The sequence below is a fragment of the Myodes glareolus genome, chromosome 6 (genome assembly GCF_982192425.1).
Source record: "Myodes glareolus chromosome 6, mMyoGla1.1, whole genome shotgun sequence".
NCBI classification, from domain to species: Eukaryota; Metazoa; Chordata; class Mammalia; order Rodentia; family Cricetidae; genus Myodes; species Myodes glareolus.
Window position 1 is genome coordinate 105,379,586 of NC_142031.1, and position 23,297 is coordinate 105,402,882.

Below are 23,297 nucleotides of genomic sequence, written 5' to 3' on the forward strand. Positions count from 1 at the left end.
AAGAATGGGAGAGAGCACGTAAGCCAAACAAGCCCTGTCGCTCCTCTAGATTAGACTGATGCCTGTCTTGTCTCTATTCTCTTAGAAAGCAGATGTCCCGGAGCTCTCCTCCATATCTTCAAGAATCCATACCACAAGCCTACATTCAGAGTTCCATTTACAATCAATATAGAAAAGAAGGGCAAGTGAGATGGTTCAGTCGGTAATGGCACTCGCTGACAACTTGAGTGCTGTACCTGGAGCCTCCGTGTTGGAAGGGAGAGACCAGACTCCTGCAGGTTGTCCTATAAACTCCAGGTGGGTTCAGTGGTTTGTGCATGTGCATGCACACACACACACACACACACACACACACACACAAACACACACACACACACACCAGACAGGTAGGTAGGTAGATAGATAGGTAGATAGATAGATAGATAGATAGATAGATAGATAGATAGATAGATAGATAGATAGATAGATAGATAGACAGATAGATAGTAAAACAGAGCAAAAAAAACCCGGGGAAATGGAATACAGAGGCTATTTTTCTGCATACTGTAGTTTTCTGTTTGCTTCTGTGTCTTACAACAGGTAGCACAAAATAATTCATATTACAGTTAAGCTAGAGAAATTAGACAGATTTCTGACTTCGCTATATATATATATATATATATATATATATATATATATATATATATATATATATATATATATATATATATATATTGATTTTGCTGCCCTGGGGTGTGACTGTTGTACCCATTCCTCTTTATTCCTGGAGTCTCACCTACTTTCTCCTCCCACTCTACCATGTGTAAAGTGAGATATTCTTATTCTTGTCCTTTTATGTTGTCTTTAACTTTAGATTGTGTTTCTGTAAGATGCTATGTTTCCACCTTTCATATAATACATTTAAGAGCAGGATGGACCAAGAAAAAGTTTCAGGTACATTATTCTTATAGAAACAAGAATATAATTATTGTTAATGAACTAAAAGTAACCCACCTTGAAACATCATGAAGAGGAAGCCTCTTACCCAGGAGCATGCAACCACTGACTGGCAGATCAGCATTGAAACAGTGTCTTGCTGACCTCTGTCTACACTATTCCACTCTCCAGTGCCCACCAAGTAGGACTCCAAGAGGCCACACTGACTCCATTCGTCTTTATACCTGAAATACCACTGATGAAACCGATGGAACCTAAGGAAACAGAAAACACTGATGGGGCCAAAATTACTTGCTCTGAGTCACAGCAAAGTGATTTCATCTGTATAGAAGGCATGTTCATGTTGAACTAGACTCTCTCAAGCTGAAGGGGAGCAATACCCATATGCCTCGAATCTTCAAGACTTCTTGTGAGACTGAACTGCAGAGTGCAGAAAATGGAGCCGGCAGCCTCATTTCAAGACTCAAGACAGTGGATAGACTTTTGAGATGGCTCCTCAATCCTTTTCATCTCTGGCAAGGAAACTCTGGTCACCCTTCAAGGCCCACCAGAAGGGCCACAACTCTCTAGCTGCGGCTGCAACTGCCCCACCCCCTCTGACATCACACTGTCTCACCTCTGCCCTTGGTCACCAAGTTCTGATTACTACGATTAAGCTCATCCGCTGTCTTTGCTAAGCGGCTTGAACAATGGAATTGACTGAGCCTCCCACCTGCAAAAAGACTCAACCACTTTCATTTGGCAGAGGTGTTTGTAGGTCACCTGGAATATCAATGATCAGACCGGACACTAGGGCACGACTTGGGTACTAACCCAGGCATCTGGTCTGGATGCCTGGCTGCAGTTAACACAGCCCTCCACTCTGCAATAAGAATATCATATTCTGGGATTTTCGTTGACTTAAGAAAGCAACTTTATCCAAAAGAAAGATGCACTGTAAGAGCCAGAGGAAGAAGACGTCAGTAATGAAAGAGTGTCTTCTGCACAGGACAGTGCCATCATGCAAGTACCATGTATACCTGTGACTGAACGTGCGCACAACCTTTATGAGATCAAACTAACTCTGTATGAATAATGATTCCAAAGTATCAACCTGTCCTGCTCTTCAGACATCCTATAGCCTGGACCATGACACATCCAACACACGCATTCTTTCTGCCATTTTAATGGCTCCACATGGTAGAGGATTGGTTAGCTGGTCAGCAAAGGGAGGGTCCTCTGGTCCACACAGGAGGAGGTGAAGGGACAACTGTGACAGTGTTGTCGATACTTCCCACATCCCTCTGCTCCTGCCACCTCAGTCCACAAAGGCATGTGTCTGCTTTCATTCCCTATGTCTTTCTCTTGGAAACTTTCCCCAACAGCTGGGGTCAACAGACCAAATTAATGCCAGCCCCACCAGAGCTAGTGCCTACCACTGAAGGCATGGCTGGGTGGCACATTCACAAGCCACACCCCATTCCGTGGTTTCCTGGCCCACATGCCCACAGTGGCAACTTGTTTTCCTATCTTATTTCCCACCTCCCTTACTACTGCTTTCTGGGGACACCTCACAATGAACTACTAGCACTAGACTCCTGGAATAAAGGCTGGCTTTCAGAGGACCCCCAAAGGAAGACACTAAATATTACTATTCTGATTTATTGTGCTGTGCTTTTCCTAATGGTAGAGATGCTCATTTTCAAAGTTTGGTTACACAGACACGTTTCTATACTTATGGTGACCACTCCTGGTCCTCTTTGTCTAGGTGTGAAGATTGGAAGGTGGCTCCCAGAACTTGAGGATTAAAACCAAGAAAGTTCTGGGTAATCCTGGATGCAGGATCATCCTACTTACAAGCTGCCAACCTGTACTAATGGATGTATGTACTTAGACCCTCTTGCAGACTCCGTATTAACATTCTTGGATCAAGGGAGGATATGGGGGCACAGTTTAAGAGCACTCCAAATCACCAAAAACTGAGCAGTGTTCATTATATACAGATTAATTTCCTACAAGAGAAACAGAATCTGCAACCATTGTGTACAGAAGGCATGCTGGGGATGGAGGCAAAAAGGCCTGAGAGCTCAAGTGACCATGAGACTTGAGAGAGGGGCAAATGGTGGTCACTCAACAGCCATTAATGTTTCTAAGCTTTGCCTCATACAAGGATCTCACATTTTGCCAAAAGTCCTGCAGTGTTTCATGGGATGTAAGGGAAATTATCATGTTCATTAAACCAAGTATCACTAAGTGCAGTGTTCAACCCTTAAGCACATGGAGGTATGTTAGGGTCTCTAGTGGCATTTGTTAGCCGACTATCTTGCTAATTTCTGAAACAGGCTCTCAAGCATGGCATCTCTAATGGAAAAATGTAAGCACAAACAATGCTTCCATGGTCTGTCAGCACCCGGTAGCAGAAGCATCACTTCGAATATGAATGTTGAGTTATACCTGAAACTTCTCAATGCTGCCACATGGAGACACAGGTTGTAATGATGTGTGAAAACATTTTGTAAGCCATAAAGAATCATGTAACTTGATTAACCCAGAATTCATCCATCACACATCATCATGACAGCTAAATCCATAACATTTTGCATTGATGTGCTAGAATCATTTTAATATGGGCTGTGAACAGGGACTTTTTCATCACTCAATCCCAGCCCTAGAAATACAAACAAAGGACCAAATAATTCACAACTGTTTGCCTTATGAATATATAAGTAGAAAACTACACCATTCAATGTCAGATATAATTTTCTACAAAATTTTCCCTTTTCATCTTCATTGAGTTGATTGTCCCTGCTATATCCTACCTGTATTATTTAGACCTCTTGCCAGAGGTGGTCATCCTTACTGAGTCACCTCTCCCTCCCACCAAACCTCAAGAAAAGCAAGGACTGCTGTGTTAGTTCATATGCCACTGTCTCTCCAACAGACAAGATACTAGCTGGTATTGAGCAAATCCTCAAAAAACCCCAAGTAAGTGAACAAATGAAAAAGAAGGCAGAACCCTGGAGCACTCTTGGAATTGTCTCTCTAGTTCCCAGAAGTGACTTAAATATGGGTAACAGTAAGGTAACTGTGGGCAGACCCCTAATCCACAAGCGTTTCATCATTTCAAGGCTATCCCAAGTGGTGTGGGATGTCCTTCTGTATATGTGTTACTTTTATTGTTTGGCGAATAAAGCTGTTTCAGCCAATGGCTTAGCAGAGGAAAACCAGGCAGGAAATCCAAACAGAGATATAGAGAGAAAGTAAGCAGAGTTGGAGAGATGCCTTGTAGTTGCTGAAGGAGAAAGACTTGGAACCTTTCCAGTAAGCCAATGCCTCATGGCAATACACAAATTAATAGAAATGGCTTAAATCAAGAAGTAAGAGCTAGCTAGAAATATGCCTGAGTCATTGGCCCAACAGTGTTGCAATTAACATAGTTTCTGTGGGATTATTCAGGTTGAGCAGTCAGAAAACAAATGAGCAGTCTCTGCCTACAATATGGCACCCAACATGGGGCTAACACACATGACCAGCCACATACTTTGGGTCCATGTACTTGTATGTCCACTCAGGGTTAGGAGGAAAGTATTGGAGAGCATGCCTGCTGCTCAACACTCCTACCTGGGTAAGTAGCTGGATTGGGTCTGCTAGGCAGGCACAGGCAAGAAAGCATGGCAGATTCCCACCACCATATATGGAAACATTTCCAGGCTACACATCTTGCTACATGACAGATTTACCTTCACTTATACAAAAAGGGCTTATGTGCTTCATGGTGCTTCCCAGAGTTGAGGTGGTGAACTCGGCTCCCACCCAGCAGTCCCAGAGCTGGCAGTAAATGTACCTTTGCCATATTGAAAGGTCAAGAGAAGTGGAGCCAGCACCCAGGGCTGCCACTACCACAATGCTTATCATTTTAAAATGCTCCTTGTCAGAAAAGGATTTCAGACACACAATAGGACAGATTCAGACATAAAAGAACTCTAACCTGAACACAGTTTGTCTAAAAGTGTATGTGGACTTGGGAGAGAGAGGAAAAAGTATATAAACAGTTATAAAAAGAAATAAAGTCTTTAAAGAGACAGTAAAAGTAATATAAAAGAGTTCAAACAGTCATAGATTAAAGAAGCAAAGAAAAATAAGCCATGTAAAGATGAAAAATACAGAGTCTGGATTATGTATATTTTTGTGTTTTCTATGACTGTGGAGAGACATTTGATTCTGGGGTCTGCTAAGGTAAACCAACATAAAGGTATCTTGACTTCAAAATTTGGGTCTAAGGATATGTTGCTTTGGAAAAGAGGTTAGGAGAACCTGTGGATTCCTTTCAGGCTAATGTGGTTTGATGGAGCAAGACCTCTTGAAAGTTCTCTGTGAAGCCTAAAAATACTTCACCCAATAAACAGCATGAAGCAGTTTGGAGAGAACAATGTCCAAATCCCTAAAATAATTATTTTAAATGTTTGTTTTCATTCAAAGGGGATATGCTATAGAGATGAATACTTTGCATTGATATGGACTTTGAAGTATTGATACAAATTTAAAGTCAATTTGCTACACTGTGCATACGTATTTCTGCTCTTGTTTAAGGTATTATGCTTATATAGTTCATTTAAAATGTAATATATAATTTAAATTACAGTTTAATAGTCATTTATAATAGTCAAACTTGTAATCATGTTAGTTAGTTGTTTTATATATACAGAGATATATTTCAAATAAATATGTATTCTTCAACACTTTCAAAGACCTAAAGAATATGATATTTAAAATGTGTGAAGAACTTAGATTTTTTTCAACATTGAGACATGTCTACTTCTGGTAGCACCAATCTACTTCAAGAGAATGATGGGCATTGAAGAAACACATTATGGAGTTTGCCTTCAATATAACAAGGCTAGCCATTTGGACAAAAAACTGCTCTTACCTGGACTGCTTTATGGTATGCTGTATGAACTGGACATGTAGGACCCACAAAAAAGTGGGAAAAAAAGAGGAAAAAGATGAGATGATCCTTCAGGGTTTATTCTTCACTGAAGAAATTGTCAGACATTCTGTAGAACACAGAAGAAAGCAACTGATGAATTTTGCCATTACAAGGCAGAAAAGATATTCAAATTTCAGGCATCATGGAAAAGTCTGCTGGATACTATGGGCCTGTAGACTGAAGATGGATGCCCCAACATTATAGAAGAACTTTGGGTGACTGTCCAGGCAGCAAGTTGTCTCTATCAGTTCTAGAGTTTTAGAAGTTGCTTACAATGCACTTCCTGTTTACTTAGGTAATATTATATCCTTCTGGGGTCTTTGAAGAGTTGAAGACAGATAGTTATAATTATAATTCTCCTTAGTTATGATAAAACATAAATTATGTGAAATTTTAGATTCATAAAAAATATTGTAATTGTAATTCTTGCTTGACACCTGTTTTGTTATATGCAATTTTACTCTGTTAAAGTTAAAACTTTCCCTTTTATTTAGACAGAAAAGGGGAGAATATGTGGAATATCCTTCTGTATATGTGTTACTTTTATTGGTTGGTAAATAAAGCTGTTTTGGCCAATGGCCTTGCAGAGTAAAGTCAGGCAAAAAATCCAAACAGAGATATATAGAGATTGTAGGCGGAGTTGGAGAGATGCCATGTAGCTGCTGAAGGAGAACCCGGAACCTTTCCAATAAGCCACAACCTTGTGGCAATACACAGATTAATAGAAATGGGTTAAATGAAGATGTAAGAGCTAGCTAAAAATATGCCTGAGTCATTAGCCCAACAGTGTTGTAATTATCATAGTTTCTGTGTGATTATTTGGATCTGAGCAGTTGGGAAACTAACGAGTAGTCTCTGTCTACACCCAAACACACTTGAGCTCTCTGACAACTGACTCAGAAAGAAATGGGATCGATCACTCATGCAATGACCTTAGCCTTTCCCTTCCATGTTAGTCTTTCTAAGACCAAACTCCCAAGTAGAACGAGCTTACCCTAATGCTATGCTTCTGCTGAAAAGCAAAACTATCTCAGCCCTCTGTCTGTACTTCCAATAATCCCAGTAGTGATCAGAAGGAGAGGAAGAAAGAGCTGCTCACACAATTTTTAGAATTGCTGATCCAATCAGAGGATGTGCTTGGCCAGTTGTATACATTGGGCTGGGAAAAACAGAGCCTGGGCACTAGCTTTTGGGTCCAATCTCTCTGCCCTGATTGTTGAGATTTCTCTTCCTAGTCAAGCTGCCAGGTCCTTAGCCCCACCTCAGGGCAGGACTGCCATCTCTCCACTGCAAAAGTAGTCACCTCTACTCGTTTGCTCTCTGTGACCTGCTCAGCTTGCTTCTCTTATACAACCCAGGATCTGTCTGAGATGGTACCATGTATTGATCACTAGCCAAGAAAATACCACCACAGACATGCTTATAGTCCGATCTAATGGAGGAATGTTCTCAAATAAGGTTCCCCTTCCCAAGAGGTTTTAGCTTGTTTCAAGTTGACAGAAACATAACCATCACAGAATCTGTGGCCATCTTTTTGATTCAGGCTCTGGTGAGGGGATCCTCTTCCTCTAACTGCATTACAACATAATAGAGAAGCCAGAAGAGAATCAGTCATGAGCACAAGAGACAGCCCAACAAAGCAGGAAAAGAGACAGAAGGAGCCAGCCTTGGTCTCTGTGCGCCATGCCGCTCTCCTGAGAACTAACTCATTCTGTAAGGACAGCATCAGTTCTTTCTGAGGGCAGCACCCTCTGTGGTCTAACCACCTTCCAGGAGGTTCTTTGTAAAGCTTGCTCCACTGCAACACCTACTCCCTGAGGAAGTTTCTGGCACATGAGTCAGGTTCAAAACACCCAATTCATTTACTTTATATAGTTCTTTGAGGGAACAAGAGGTAACTAATTGTCCAAGCCTGCCCTCCCTGGCCGTAGGTGACTAGAGGAGTAAGAAGTTCTGGTAAACTGACTCAGACACAGTTTTCCAATGGGGCTATGACTGATGAAACAGGATTGATAAGGGACTGTGGGACCTCTTTCCCATGCCACAGAGCCATGGAAATGGGCTCAGAGCACAAAAAGGAGAATCAAAGAAGCTGAGTTTCATCCACAAGAAGCATACAAGCAGGCACCAGGATGAGGTGGCCCCAAGTTTCCACATTTGAATGTACAGACCTTCCCCAGATGGCCAAGTCTGGAAACTCACTAAGAAGCCACTTCTTCACGGCTCAAGACAAGGAAAGCACTAAAATAATAGGTGTTAGTGTATCTTCTCTCTCGGAGGAAACATGGTAACGGGAGAGGGCTCCCTGGCTAACAAATGTTGCCTTCTAGCAAGACCAGCTGTGGATTTTGCTATCCCTCCAACTTCAGTCTCTTCTTCAACAGGGCTGTAAGAAGTGAATAGAGGAGAAACAGGCGGGACAAACTAACCCTTAGTTACATGTATTGTGCCAGGAACTCAGAGAGCCGCATTCACTTGCTTTGTATAGTACCCTACTTCTCAGTGAAAAGCTGAAAACCAAAGAGAGACAATGTTAAGCGAACAGTCAATGGTGAGCAGTGGAGCAGTGAGTTCCTGCTCAGACTTGTAGGACAAGTCTTTGGTAGAAAAGGGAAGGGACCGAAAGGTCTTATTCAGTCCCAGTCCAGTAGTACTTGCAACGCTCAATCCTAGTTCGAAGTCTTGGCTTACAGTCCCCTGTGTCTCATGTGCCTCCTTAAACAGGCACGGGTAGAGTTGGCTTAAAAAGTGGGGGTGGGAAGGTTATTTAAGGAAAAGGCTTTTACTTTATGAATAGACTCACAGCAGGTTCCTTTAAAGAATCAACTCCCATAATGCTCTTATTATGTAGGCTGATTTACTAAAGACAGTAAGTTTATAAATAATAACAATAAATAATAAACGTTTCATGAGAGCATTTGTTGCATAAAGTAAAGCACCTATCGACAAGCTTCTGACCTCACGTGAGTCCAGAGACAAGCTCCAATGGAGGTCAGCTGGATACAATTGTATCAGCTCTGCTCCCAAGTGCACAGGCCAGCACAGAGCAGAGGATGGAGACCCCTGCCAATAGGAAGTCAGGAAGAATCCTAGGATCTGCTTTCTGGAACTCAAGGGCTTCTCTCTGACCCTGATGGTGCTGCAGGCCCCGCCCTGCTCCCAAGGGCATTCCCCTGCTGTGTGATGTCTCAGTTCTTCATTTGCACTATAGGAAATGGCTCCCTCAAGTTCTTTGCTCCCTCTTTCCCTGGCATTTTCTCCCAAGTGTCCCTTTTCATTTATGCTCCCCAAACATTGGGTGTGACTGATCCCCACATTTCTGGACCTCTGGACCACTGCATCATGATATCACATGAAATGTATTATGCGGATTATAATTCTGGCCTTAACTAATCATAATTTTAGAATACTTAATAATGTAATACTACATAGCCACCATTTTATATATGCATGCTTGTTTGGCTCAGTGCAAGAGCTCTCTTTGATTCATCTCTGGGCCTCCATTGGGCAGCAGAGTGCCTAACATAACAGGGGTCAACTGTTCTAATTTCCTAACAAAGGAGAAGAATGTAAAATTTGAAATGTTATCTGTTCGTTGTCAAGGCCTAAACTAATGTGCCAGTCACAACAGAAATAGATTTTTAACGTGCAACAAGATCATCTAAGCAGTCTAGTTCTAATTTGGTTGCCTTGTCTCCCAAAATATCACTGTAAAATTATTTCATAAGTAAAATTAGTAAAGGAATACTTTTATATTTCCTTAGATAATGCTACCAGTGTTGAGAAAATCAATCGGGCCAAAACCACCATTACCTAGCTTGGGATTCCGGCAGATAACCCTTTGTAATTCTAATCCACGCTTCCTTTTATCTTCAATTACAAGAAGAAAGAGAAAGACTGGGGTGAAAAGTTAAAAGGGAATAATATTGCTGTGCTTACAGTTTCTCCCCCCAACCCCAGTGTTTTTCTCCTTAATGTGTGCAATTGGTAATTAAATATATTTCTGCTGGTCTTGTGGCCATATGCCTACAATATGTAAAAATACATTTGCGCTTTTCCCCCCTCCATTCCTTTTGTTCCCAGCGCTGACTGCTGTCAGAGAGAGAAGAGTCCAGATTCCCGTGTGCTGGTATCCGTGGGCTCTGACTTGCCAAGCTGCCAGTCTGGGCCGTCACACCTTACTGCCTTTAAAGATTGCCCTGCAGAGATAGAGGGAAATGGCAATTTTTACATGATGCAGTCTGGCGACCCAAGAGATTTGAAGTCAGAACTGGTGCCAAGATTTACCCAGGAGAGCAAGCAGAGGCAAAAAAACAGAGAACCTGGACCAAAAGGAAAAAAAAATGAAAAGAAAGGAGAGGAGGGGAGCACTGAGGGAGGGGAATATCTCTGGGGGTTCTCTCCGAAGGTCTGAGAGGATGGCTCTGGAGTGGGCAGAGGCTTTGCTCCTTCGGCTCCGAGGGTCCTAAAGGAAGTCAAAGGGAAGAGGTCGGCTTTTTTGCATGCCCTAAATTGTAGTAGATTGCAGAATGTAAATGAGACAATTATTACACCAACGCTCATCAAGCTGGGCTGGAAAGACTTCAATAGCCTGATGAATATGCATGCAAATTTGTTAATTAAGTTAATTATTCTGCTGAAAATTCATTTGTCTTCCAAGGACATTTTCCCCATGATTTTAACATGCTAGCGCCATTAGTCATGCTCCATGCTATTCCACGTTACTTTTGTCCACTTCCTGCCCCCGCCTTTATTTATAAAAATGTTTTAAAGTTTTGAGAAAAAAAAAAACCCTTGATTGGTTCTTTTCATTGACCCCTGCCATGTTGGAAGATGCCTAGAGCCAGCTCGGTAGGCATTCTCAGAAACACGTTTCCATTAAATATTTCCTTGATATATAAAATGTCTGCAAAATGTCACATTGGTGGGGAGGAGAAGCGCTCTATCTGGGATCATTAAAGCTAGAATGTGAGTGTTCTCTGTAGTGACTGTAAGAGGTAGTCTGTCCCTGCTGTGGGCGATTTCCCTGCTCTGAGTGCTATTTGATGCAGAGATCTACCTTGCTGTGGGAGCATGAAGATTCCAGGCTCCCCACTCCTTCAGCCTCAAGGCGGAAACCCAGTGAACATGTGTGTTCAAACAAGAACCAGTACTATGGTACTTTTCTGTCACCCATGAGGGCCCAGACCTGTTACCATGGCAACAAGGGGGAGATGGTGGGTTTAAAATCACATCTAAATGGCAAATTGAGATATTTGAAAGAAACAGTCGGGTTTAATTTTGTTAGCCAAAAAAAAAAGTGTAAAGTGGTTATTATTATTTTTTTTTTAATGAACATCCTTTTGCCCGGGGAAAGCAGGTTTATTTAAGGGAGGCCTTTATTGTGTGCCTCAAAATCGGGATCAATGGTAGACTGGGTGAAATTGATCAAATCCTTCATCTTTGGTTCTTAGACACATGTAAAGCAGTCTATTCAAACTACCCCAGACTAATATATAGTCACTACTACAGTGCCAGTTTAGGCAGAACAGAACATCACGCCTGTATTGCAAATGTTCTTTGTAGGGTCTTGAGAGAAAGTATTTGAAATCAATACTATTCCAGAACAGAGAGAAATAAGGTTCCCTGCTTGAGTTACACTATATTTGTCACAATGGCTAGCCTTGGCTCCAGTGGATGGGACGTCACGTGTTATTTAAATGTTGCTCTCGTGCCCTTTGTTTTCCTTAGAAAGGTGGATTCCCATTCTACCCAAACTTCATTCAGAAGGAAACTCTTCCATGTGCTCTGGCCACAAAGCTTCATCTCACAGCTAAGGAAGATCAGACTCTCCTGGAGCCAGCTAAAGGAAAGAGCATAATAATGAAAGTAACAAAATTTAATTGAAAGTGTAGAAGAAAAATTAATTGGCATGCCACATCTTTGGAGCCAAAGTATCTGTTTTATACAGTATGAGTGGCACTCGGTGTCACAGAGATTGTAAACCAATTAAGATGATATTTTAAACCCTGCGATTTCTATAATTCCATCTGTTTTAGGTTTAATTAGCAAAGTTACAAAAGCCAAATATATTTGAATAATTTGAAAGCAGGCTGAATGGCAAAAAGATGAAAAATTCCCATAAATATTTAACTACACAATCATGTACATTTCATGAGAAAGTACTTTCCGTGTGCTCTGAGAGGCTACATGCGAAGTTTTCTATATTTTACCAACAAGAAACCACATCCAAGGGAAATGATGATCAAATGCTGCTAAGTTGTTAATTCATTCAGTTGTTTTTTTTTTCTGTTTTTTAATCAAATTTCCAGAGATTCCTTCTGATAAAATTCATGCTTGTCATCTAAGCTTGATCGTGAGCGCACTGGGGTGGCAGCTGTATAAAGCTAGGCAGTGTCACATGCGCTGCTTAAAATACTGTCCCTGGCTTCAGAGAGGCCTGGTACTTTGCAGGTAGAAAGACCCACTTGTCCCCAGCCTAACATTTCCGGTTTCCCAGTAACCCAGTTTTGAAGAATAAAGGCACATGGTGATTGAACACAAAGATCTAAAAGTATAAACGGGAGAATTCGACTCCTTTTACCGTCGTTGAAGGAAAATGTTATACTGAATTTTTTCAACCCTGGCGTAACATGAACTCTTGCCGTAGTCTTTGGTTTGGATGTTGTGCTGAGCAGCTGTACATTATTCCGGGCCTCATATGGCCCCAGTCACCAATGACTGACAGAACGACGGTGACAGTGTGACACATGATATCTACTCTGCTCAAAACCCTGCCATCCCATGATGGTGACTCAGCAGGTGTCCGGCCCCGTCCTCTTTCCTACTGCATTGCTGACATATAACAAGGAGTAATTAGTCTTGTGTAAGCTTGTCTTTTCCATTACCAGAAACACAGTGAGCACAGTCTATTCTAGCCTGTTCCACTTAAACACATGACTATTGTTTCGGTTTGCATCAAACCCTACCAATTAAGAAAACTGAATAATAAAAGAAATGATGCATCAAACCCATGTGTGGCATCCATGTCACTCTGGAAAACTGGCATTTAGCAAGAGTCTACCCGATGGCACATTTTAGGAACTCATCTCTTTCAGTGTTGCCTCAACCATCCAAGAAAGGTATAGTCATTCCCCCATTTAACAAGAGAAAAAAAAAAACCCAAAGAATGTTGCTCAAGCAATAAAAATGAGAGAAATATCCACAAACAATCTGCAGGAGTAAGACCAAGAGCACTACACCAAAGTTCCCAGTCCTAAGGTACCTGGATGCCCCTACCATTTTCTTAAACACCCACCTTGCAATGCTGGAGAGATGGTTCAGTGGTTAAGGGCACCAACTGTTCTTCTAGACAACCTGGGTTCAATTCCCAGCATCCACATGGTTGCTCACAAACACTGCCAGAGGATACGACACTCTCTTCTGGCTTCCACAGGCACCAAGCACACACGTGTTGTGCAGACAGACATACATGCAGGCAATATGCCCATACACTTAAATATAATAGCAGCCTAATAAAATTTAAATTAAATTCAAAGAAGTATCACTTTACAAGACCATGACATGGTCAATTCTTCTGGCTTCTCTTAGCAGATGGGCTCAAGGTCTCCTTGCAGATCTCATTACTACAGATGCTCAAGTTCTTTGTAGAAGGTGGTGGAGTATTTACAAACACCTATGAGATCATTCTTCTCTAATCAATTCAGAATCGTCTATCATGCCTAATACAATGTGAATATTATGCAAACTGCGTCTATACTTCACTCTACATATTGTTTGGCTAAGAATCACAAGAAAACAAGTCTGTGCAGGTTCAATATAGATGAACTTCTCTTTCAAATATTTTCAACCTGTGGTTGAATCCAGGGATGGAGAAGCCAGATATGGAAAGGTGGCTGCATAAAAGTACCTATTTTACTTACAAAATACCACCTGGGCTTCCCACCTGTAGGTCATTTTATTGTATTATATTAATCTTTACTTTCTGAATGGTTTATTATCTTTGAAAATAACTATCTACCTTTGCATATTTTGAGTTTAAACAAAAATATAATGAATTATCCTAAGAAGAAGGTTAAGTAGATTTTGTTTGTAAATAGTCCCGGGAGGCACCTGTTCCCATTTGATTCACCTGCACTTGTCTTCCCCTCCTTCTCTGCTTCCTCCTCCCTTGCCAAGAGGCTGTCACCAGAGGGCAGGGCTGTGCTGAGCCCAGCAGAAGGCTGCACATCAAGAGTTCTTTCTCCCCTAAATAAGAGGGAAGGGTCCTGCTGCAGTTCTTGCTGTAATGATGAATGGCACCTTTCATTATCAGGATAAAACCTGATACTGGGGAGGGAAGATGGAGGAAGGGACAGAAAGAAGAAAGAAGGGAAGGAGGGAGGGAGGAAGGGAGGGAGGGAGGGGGAAGGGAAGGAATGAGAGAGGGAGGAAGGGAGCATAGGAGTGAGAAGAGATATCAGAATATAAGAACATCAGAAAATTTTGGTGTCCTTCTCTCTCTGGTTAGAATTTGGACACACATACTAACCAAGACAAGCTTCACATAAAATAAAGAAGAAAGAAATATTACACATTTATCTATTTTCTTAGTTCCATACTGCTATGCATTCAAATTTCCTGAAAAGAAAGTGGATCGACATCTCTAAAGATTCATCTTTGCTGACCTGGAAAGATGGCTGCTTTCTGCTTGCCTATCTCTAGCTATCTGTGTCATTTTTAATATTTATCTGTTATCTTTATGTTTTAATAGTCTGATGAATCAGTCATTCCTCTAACAATGTATCAATTTATAATTGCCTACCAGAGTTGAGTTTCTGTGCTAACAGATTGGCCAGGAGACAAAACTGGGTCTTTTTATAGCCCCTGCCTGTGCAGTCACACTTTGACTATGACATTTGGAAAGGATCGTTGTGGACTGATCGCTAGCCAGATAATTCAAACCAAAAACTCCATTTTGTACCCTCAACTCCTTAATCTGCCTGTCTATAAGAATAAATTCAACTATTTTAAAAAAGAAAAGTGTCTATAGTTCAGAAATACTAAAAAGGATGTTGAACAAATTTGTGCCTTGGAATTTAATGTTCTTTATTTTCTCAAAGACATTTAAACAATACACTATAATAATTACAGACTATATGTGTCACCATGGGACTGAATTACACAGTAGAAATGGGATCAGAGCTCAGAGCTTTGAGTCAGGGTTACAAACGACACATGTTCAAGGCTTCCTTCTGATGTTTACTTATCAGCACTTGGTGTAACCTCAGGCGCATTCCCTCAGAAACTGACACTTCAGTTGTAAGCATAACTGTATCCACCTCACAACAGTGATTATTAAGTGAGTTAGCCATTAACGAGTGTGTAAAGCTACTGTGACACAGGCACGAGAGCCAGACACAGGAAGTGTGTGATTCCTGGCGGAAACCCTTCACATTTCTTGAAATGTATGTTTGCATATATGCATGTATGCATGTGGCCTACACTCCAGCCCTCAGGAGGCAAAGACAAGATAGATGTTAGCATGAGATTGTAGTTAGCCTAGGTTACATGAGACCCTGGCTCATAAAAACAAGGGCAGAGGCTGTAGCTCAGCGTTAGAGCCCAATGTCCAGCAAGTAAAAGGCCTTGGCTTCAAGCCCAGCACTACAACAACAACAACAAAAAATCCTATCACTGACCCTCACCCCAATCTATTTGTCTGTGTTACAAAGACAGGTATTTGGAGCTGAATTGTGTTCTCCTGTTGTTTAGGACTATCTTCCAAGTCAAACTGCTTCATCTTCATAAGTTCAGCTGGGTCTGCTCACCAAAGATCATCATGGTTGAGTTTGCTGACTGTAGACCTGCTTTCTTGTAAGAAGAAAGCTAAGAGTGCCAGAGAACCCCCACCTGAATATCCAGTCACCCATCTCAAATATATATCTGCAATTTTCCCTAATTGCATGTGGCCTTAGGATCTTTGGAAAGGACTAGAAGATAGATGGGAAAGAATTAGATGAGACTCCACCTACACAACTCGGGGATAGCATCATCCATGTTGGATGCAGAACTTCCAGGGAGGCTGCTATAAAGTCACCCACGCTCCAGCCCATAATTGCTCATCCTTTGCTATGTAAGCAAGCCTGAGAAACTCTTGGTTCCCTAGAATAAACACAGATGCAATCATATCTTAGTTTGTCATTGGGACCTTAGAAGGAGAGCAAACACTCTTTATGTCTCTTTCAAGGAAAGAGTTTTGGCAGCAGCTCCCCAAATTTGTATGTTGAAGTTCTTAGAATCCCTGAATGTGGTGTAGGAACTTTACAGAAGTAATTAAGTTAGCATGAGGTTTTTAAAATAAGTCCAGTAAGCTGGTGTGTAAGAGGGAACCTAGACACAGAATCAGATAAAGTTGAAGTTGGACATCTACAAGCCAAGGAGAAACACTTGAGAAGAAATTGACCCTACTAACAGATTAATCTTGAATCTCTACGTTTACTTAATAATTCTTTCTGCCATTCTGTGTGTGTGTGTGTGTGTGTGTGTGTGTGTGTGTGTGTGTGTGTGTTACTGTGTATGTAGAATATGTATTTAGGTCAAAAGACAACTTGTAGTTTCTTTCTACTGAGTGACTTCTGTGATGAGAACTCACATCATGAGGGTTAGTGGAAAGCGCATTTACCCTCTGAGTCTTCAACACAGAAGATGGATACGTGGAGTTGGGTTGTTTCCATGGCAGGAAAACCATGTGAAGCATATGGATACAGAAAGCACTGTAGTTAAAGTTTAAATTGGAGGATAGGGAGAAAGGATAAACCATACATAATGAGGAGAGATAATAAGTTTATGTGTTAGTCCAGAGACTATGAGAAGTCACTGAACTATTTTGGTGGAACTATAACACCTGAACTATGTATGGAGAGATTAGTCTTATTTTAATAAGTTACTTAACAATTTAGCACAGTTACAAGACAGGGATTTGGAAGATGAAAGCAGTAAGTTAGAGAAGAATGACTGGTGACCTATGAACATAGAGTAAAGTATACAGAAGAAGGTTATGAATGGCAGGCACTGAAGAAGTGGGATCTCTGGGTTAGGAGAGATGTGGGAGACAAGGGGGAGAAGGAGAGCTGAGAGAGGCTCTGGCTTTCTCCTCTCAGACGATGATGAATCTGCATAACTGCAAATGCTCAAGTCCTTTATAAAACGTGGTAGAATACTTTCATGTATCCACACACACACATTTCTGTAACCAACTCAGGATTGCTTGTAATGCCTACTGCAGTGAGGACACTATGCAAATCGTATCTATACTTCCAAACATATTGTTTGGTTAATGATGACAAGAAAGCAAGTCCGTGCAGGTTCAATATAGTTGAACTTACTTTTTCAACTATTTTCAATTGTTGGGTATTACCACATGTAGAACTGTAGATCAGATACAAAATCTTTGCCTAGAGGTAAGCATTACCTTGACATTAGCTTCTAAGCATACTTGTTTATGTCTGCTTGGGGATTCTCAGTCTTAGAAAGGTCAAGATCATGCTGTGAATCTTGGTCAAGCTACGAGAGTGATGAAACCACTACAGAAAGACAAGGTAGTCTGGACAAATAGACCCAGGTTACATTTAGGAAACAAAGTCACTGAAAAGGGTGTAGTTGGTGTCTTGGAGATGAACGAGGACAGCTTGTGCTTGTGGGGGAAAAAAAAAAAACCCTCTCCTGGGTCCATGGCGTACCGCTAGAGTCTTGAAGGAAAATCTCCAGGTGTACTCATTTACATTTGTGACATGTTCAGCAGAGTGAAGTGCTCCCAGGTTATAGCAGAAAATAGATCCACCTTTTTTACTTGCATCCTCAAACTAGGAAGTAGAAACCTCAGGTTCTTCTTAAATGTGAGAGATCTAAAGAAAAATATCTAGAGTCAAAGAGCTTAGTCCCTCCTAGCTAGTACCACATGCCCTGCTTCACTGTGATGAAACACTGACATTGAGGGGGAAAGAGTTTATTTCATCTCTCACTTCCGTGGAACACTTCACCACTTAAGCAAACACAGTTAGGAATTCAAGGCAGGACTGAACACAGAGCGCAAAAGGACCCTACTTTCTGACTTGTTTGAGGGTCACCTTTCTTATACCTCCCAGGACCACTTGGCCAGGACTGGCACCACGTCAATCAAGAAAATTCCACACAGACAAAATACCCATTCAAGATGATTTTGTATTTTTACAAAATTTAAAGGAAGAAAAACCACGTGAATGCAGCCTCCTGGTGTTGATGCTAGCAGTTACCCAGTCTAACCCCCTTCTCCCAAGAAAAGGCAAGACTGAAATGCAGGAGCCCAGTGGAGGCTGTATTGGTAAGTGTTCCTGAATCTTCCAATTTTCATCTCTCCACTGATCATACAATGGTTCTCTTCCTCCTGCACACTACGTGGTTTCTTCTCTCTGCACAAGGTCTCCCTGTGGGGCACTGGTTAAAGCATCCTCTGTCGTAAATGCATATGGTGACTGTATGGTGCCCGACTGATCTTCTGAAAGGAAGGTTAGTCTGTCCCCTGCCACCACCAGAAGCCCACAGGTGTGTCCCCTCAAAAGGAAAATGCTCAGAATGGAGGCAGCCCCTGAATATGGCTTTCTTGGTTTGGGACCTTACACTTGTACTTTTCTGCTTGAAATAAATAGTGTTATTTCATCCAAGTGGATTTATGAACAGTTGTAAACATTTTTCAGCGCTGAGATTTCTGGGCATGTTTAACTACTATAAAATAAAAGCATTTGTACTGAATACCAATTAGTTTTAAATTAACTTACAGATCCAAGAGTGTTCCACTTTTATTTTGAAGATCGTGGTGACAACATTTATTTTTCACAAATGTACATGTACATATAGGGAAATTGGTATGAAGATGGAACAAATGGACACGTCAATCATTTCATAGTTACTGTCTCTCATTGAAATGTAGCTATGATTTACTCACTTAGAAAAATCCTTATTACAATATTTTGTTGTTATAATCCTTAAGTATTTTATTTCCTAATGAATATTAAATTTTAACAAGCAAGTAGTCTACATACACAGTCAACTCAAAGTCCTGTGAGTAAACTTTAAAAGTCAAAATTTCATGCTGAATTGTGTCTAAATAACTTCAGATAGATAAACTTCTACTGCCACTAAAAGTCGTTCTGCAGAAGCTCCCAGGCCACCTCCTCTCCCTGCCGTGTTATCCACTATATTATGTTCAGAAATAGTTAATAAACTGCATGCTAAAAAAGAAGCCTAATAAATATCTTACTAGTTCTCATTCATATAGATACCAATATCTATCAATAATTTGTCAATACTTGCTTCATTGATATTTTAAGTAATTCTTTAAAACAAGTATAGAAAACGGACATGCAGTCCATACATTGCAATTGAAGAAATTTTGTCATTGTTTGTCTTTGTGGACAGAAAGTCAGTGAGCAGAGAAAATTAAAAATTTTAGCTGTTTCATTAAGTCAGTTGACTGGCTATGCCCATCACAGCCTTTGACTCAAGGGTTTCTCTGTGCCACCTCCCACATCAGACTTGAAGAACTGCCCTCTATAGCAATTCAGAAGCAGTAGCCCATAACATGGGATGAAGTTCTACACACACAACCATAAATCTAACCATGCTGTATTTTAGTAACCATAAAGCCTGGATGCAAGAGAAGCAAGTCCTCAAACAACTTTGCCAGGGCTTGATTACAAAGCCATGAAATTTGATTAAAGGGGTTCTAACGAGTTTTCTCTTTACCATGTGGGTAAAGGTAGTCTCCTCAGTGATTACTGCAGACTTCTTCCAGAAAAAAAAAAAATCAGAGACTACCAAACTCAACATCACAACCATCATAGTATGCTCTACCCGAGCACTGCTCACATAGCAAACCTCTCTGAGTATTTTTATCAAAGATATATTTGCCACAGTAATTTAGCCTAAATAGCATTTTCATGAAACCGTGTCATTTTTGCAAGTTATGTACTGACCAGAGTATGGTTAACATAAATTTTCCTTTTAAACAATGACAACTTTGAACCTGGGAAAGTGTCTACAAGCACCGCTGACTCGAAGCTAGGGGTAATGAGCATTTAACTGTAGGTGTAGAGGGTATTAGCAGGCACCTGTTCTACGAAGGAAGGTTGTCGTAGTAGGATTTCTGCGCAGTGTGCTGGCACCGCGAGAAGGAACTGGTGAGAAGGGTGCCGGACCTCCATTCGCATTAGGGCAGGAGATGGATAACTGGGTCAGTCGGGTTCGCACTGTATTGGAGAATCATCTGCCAGCTACTGTGCTGGCTGCCACAGCCTGTCTCAGTCAAGCAGAACTGCCGGCTTCAGGAAAGTGGCACAGATCAAAACAAAACCCACATTTCATTTACGTTCAAACTAGGAGCCAATGCTAATATTGACTACGAGTTTGATTACCAAGTGAGAGTTGAGTATTCCACTGTACAAACTGCCCCTTGTTAAGGAAAGAAAAAAAGAAATCCTGGATCCTTTTGAAATACAGATAGATTTGATTTATTCATTTAAATTGAAGAGAAAAAATAGAAGTGCTGAAGAAAGGAATTGTTTTAAGATAATCTCAATTCAGAAGGAATAGGAGAGAACAAAGACAACAAAAACAACAAACAGACATAAAACCCATCTAGAAAATTTCCAACATCCATAATTGATCAACATTTCCTGAAGACACACATGTTTTCTTTCATAGTCGGTTTAAATGACTCAAAAACAGCAGGACAATGGCCAGACTCCCTTGTTAAAGGAAACAATTACTTGGTAGTATAGGTTATTTTAATGGACATATCACTTTAAACAAAGCCATCACATCTGTTCCACCTTCTAATTACAAATGCAACAGGATGCAATTCACCAATGCATCATAAAAAAAATAAAACCTAAGTGATTGAAATGCATGTGTATGTTCCTCAGTAGAAGCAGCATGCAGTCTGCTGGGTTTATTATATGTTCTGGCCACAAATCAGATGGAAAACCTGCTCCCTGCTGAAAGGTGACTTCTTCTCCTTGGGTATGGTTGGTACTGTATGGGCACCATGGTTCTGTCACCCTGTATGTGCATGCCAGAAGCAGCAAACTTTCCCAGACAAGCACTTTCTGATCACCAATGCGCTGTAAGTAGCATGATGGAGTGTATACCTTCGTGATGCACGTGGAATTTTTATAGCAACTAGGTATGGTTTGAATGTGAGCTATCACCCATGTGCTCATGTATTTGAACCCTGCTCTCCAGCTAGTGGCCATGATCTGGGAAATTATAGCATCACTACAGAAAATGGGTCACCTGGAGTGGGCCTTGAGGTTTTAGAGCCTGGAGCCTCTTTGTGTCCTCTCTGCAAGATGTGAAAAAGTCTGAATCACACCCTCCCACGACCACAGAGCTGCTGCAGCCAGACCTTCCCACCATGACGTTCTGGACCTTCAGACCGTCAGACATTTGCTCATAGCAACAAGAAAGCGTTGCTATACTTGTGTATGGGAGGTGCTCTTGCTGATACATAAGAGACAATTTTGGCCCAGAACATGGAGAAAGTGTGAGAAGTATTTTCATAGCACCAGTACAGCTATGGCCAACATTAAACCCGAGAAATCCTTTAAAAGAACAAATGGACCTGCAAGATGGGCCTGGAACTGACCAGCTCTGACAAAATCCTGCCACTTCAGATGGAGACAATAGAGCAAATGTCAACGAGATGTTTCAATCTGAGAACGATTTTCACATCTTGTTTATTCTAACTAAGTCTCAGCTAAATTCTATTTGTATCATCCTTCTAGGGCTGCGGTGAGGATAAAATGAAATAATATGTAAAGTACTTAAAGCAGTGCTGGAGAAGCATTAGCCTTTGATGTTTTCAAAACCTGGTCTTTCCTATCTAATCAATAATTACTTTTAAATTTTAACTCATACTAACTTATGACTTATAAATTAAATTTGATGACAGCACCATATTTAGTCAAAGCTTCAGATTCATTGTATACTCATGGAAACACACACACACAGACTCACATAAACACACTCACATGCACACAAACACATACACACACAGAAAGACTCACATAAACACATTCACATGCACACACACTCACATACACACACACATACACACAATTCATACACACACATGTTGGCCTCTTCCTGTGGGCTCTGCATCTGCAGACTCTATTGAAGAGCTAGACATGACTGACCATGTTCAGACTCATCTTGTTATTAGGACTTAATAACACAGTACACCACCTCTTTGCACTATACTGGGTATTGGATGTCATCTAATCACAGATTCCAACCTGTAAGGCATTTTATATGCAGACACTATGCCATCCACTCATTTATTCACTTGCTTATTTTGACTTTTGAGGCAGGGTCTCGTGCAGTTCAATAGAGCCTCAAACTCGCTGTGTAGCAAGGTGGCCCTGAGGGCCCAATGCTCCCCCTCCACCTCCTGAATACTGAGATTACAAAAGAGTAGCACCATAACTGCCCTACTAAGCTTTTGAAATAAAGGATTTGAGCATGTAGGAAATTCTAGATCCCCAGAGCTTCTGAGAATATACACTAGATGATTAAAATAGATAGGTAACAGACCCCAATGATGATAAAACATACCTTGATCTTATTTACCACTGAAATCACAAGAAATTAAGTTTACTGTCAAATCTTGAAGTCCAACCAGTATGGACTTCAAGGTTCATGGTGCTTTCTCTGTCTGTAGGATTTAAATCATGTCAGCCTCTGTCTCCTCATCTATTAAAGGGTGATAATAACTAAGGCAATTTCAGAGACTTGGAGGCAGTCAGTGACAAAGCGAAGCATGCTGCCTAAATCACAGAAGGTGTTTAGTGAGGAGCAATCAGTATTATTAGAGCATCCACTCCTGGCATCAAATTTTGTCACTTTCTGTCAAATCTTTTAAAGTGGATCCTGTCATTTTCATGAGTAAGAAGGAAATCCTGATGGAGTTTGGGGGGAAAAGGGACCCTGAAGAAAATCATTTCTCCTTTACATATGAATCTGACTTCCTTTGCTATCAACATGAAATCCCCATGCGCATAGAAATGAGGAAGGCCGGATGCTCTGTGCATCTATTTGGCTTGTAACTTCAAAAGCAAAACTCCAAAGCAATCTGTTGTAGCGTGTGGCCCTCACAGCCTCCTGACTGGATTCACTAAATGGCAGCAGCTAGAAGCTCATCTTCAAACTGTAGCTTCTCCTCATCTTACTGACAGTAAAAGACATTCACACATGCATCTATTAGGTTTTCCTTTGAAGCAGTTTCCTAGCCTCCCCAGTCTCACTACGGCATCCTAATGTCAAAGTTGAACCTGTAGTGTCCTGGCTGGTCACCCATCTATGAATTATTCGAGCCGAAATC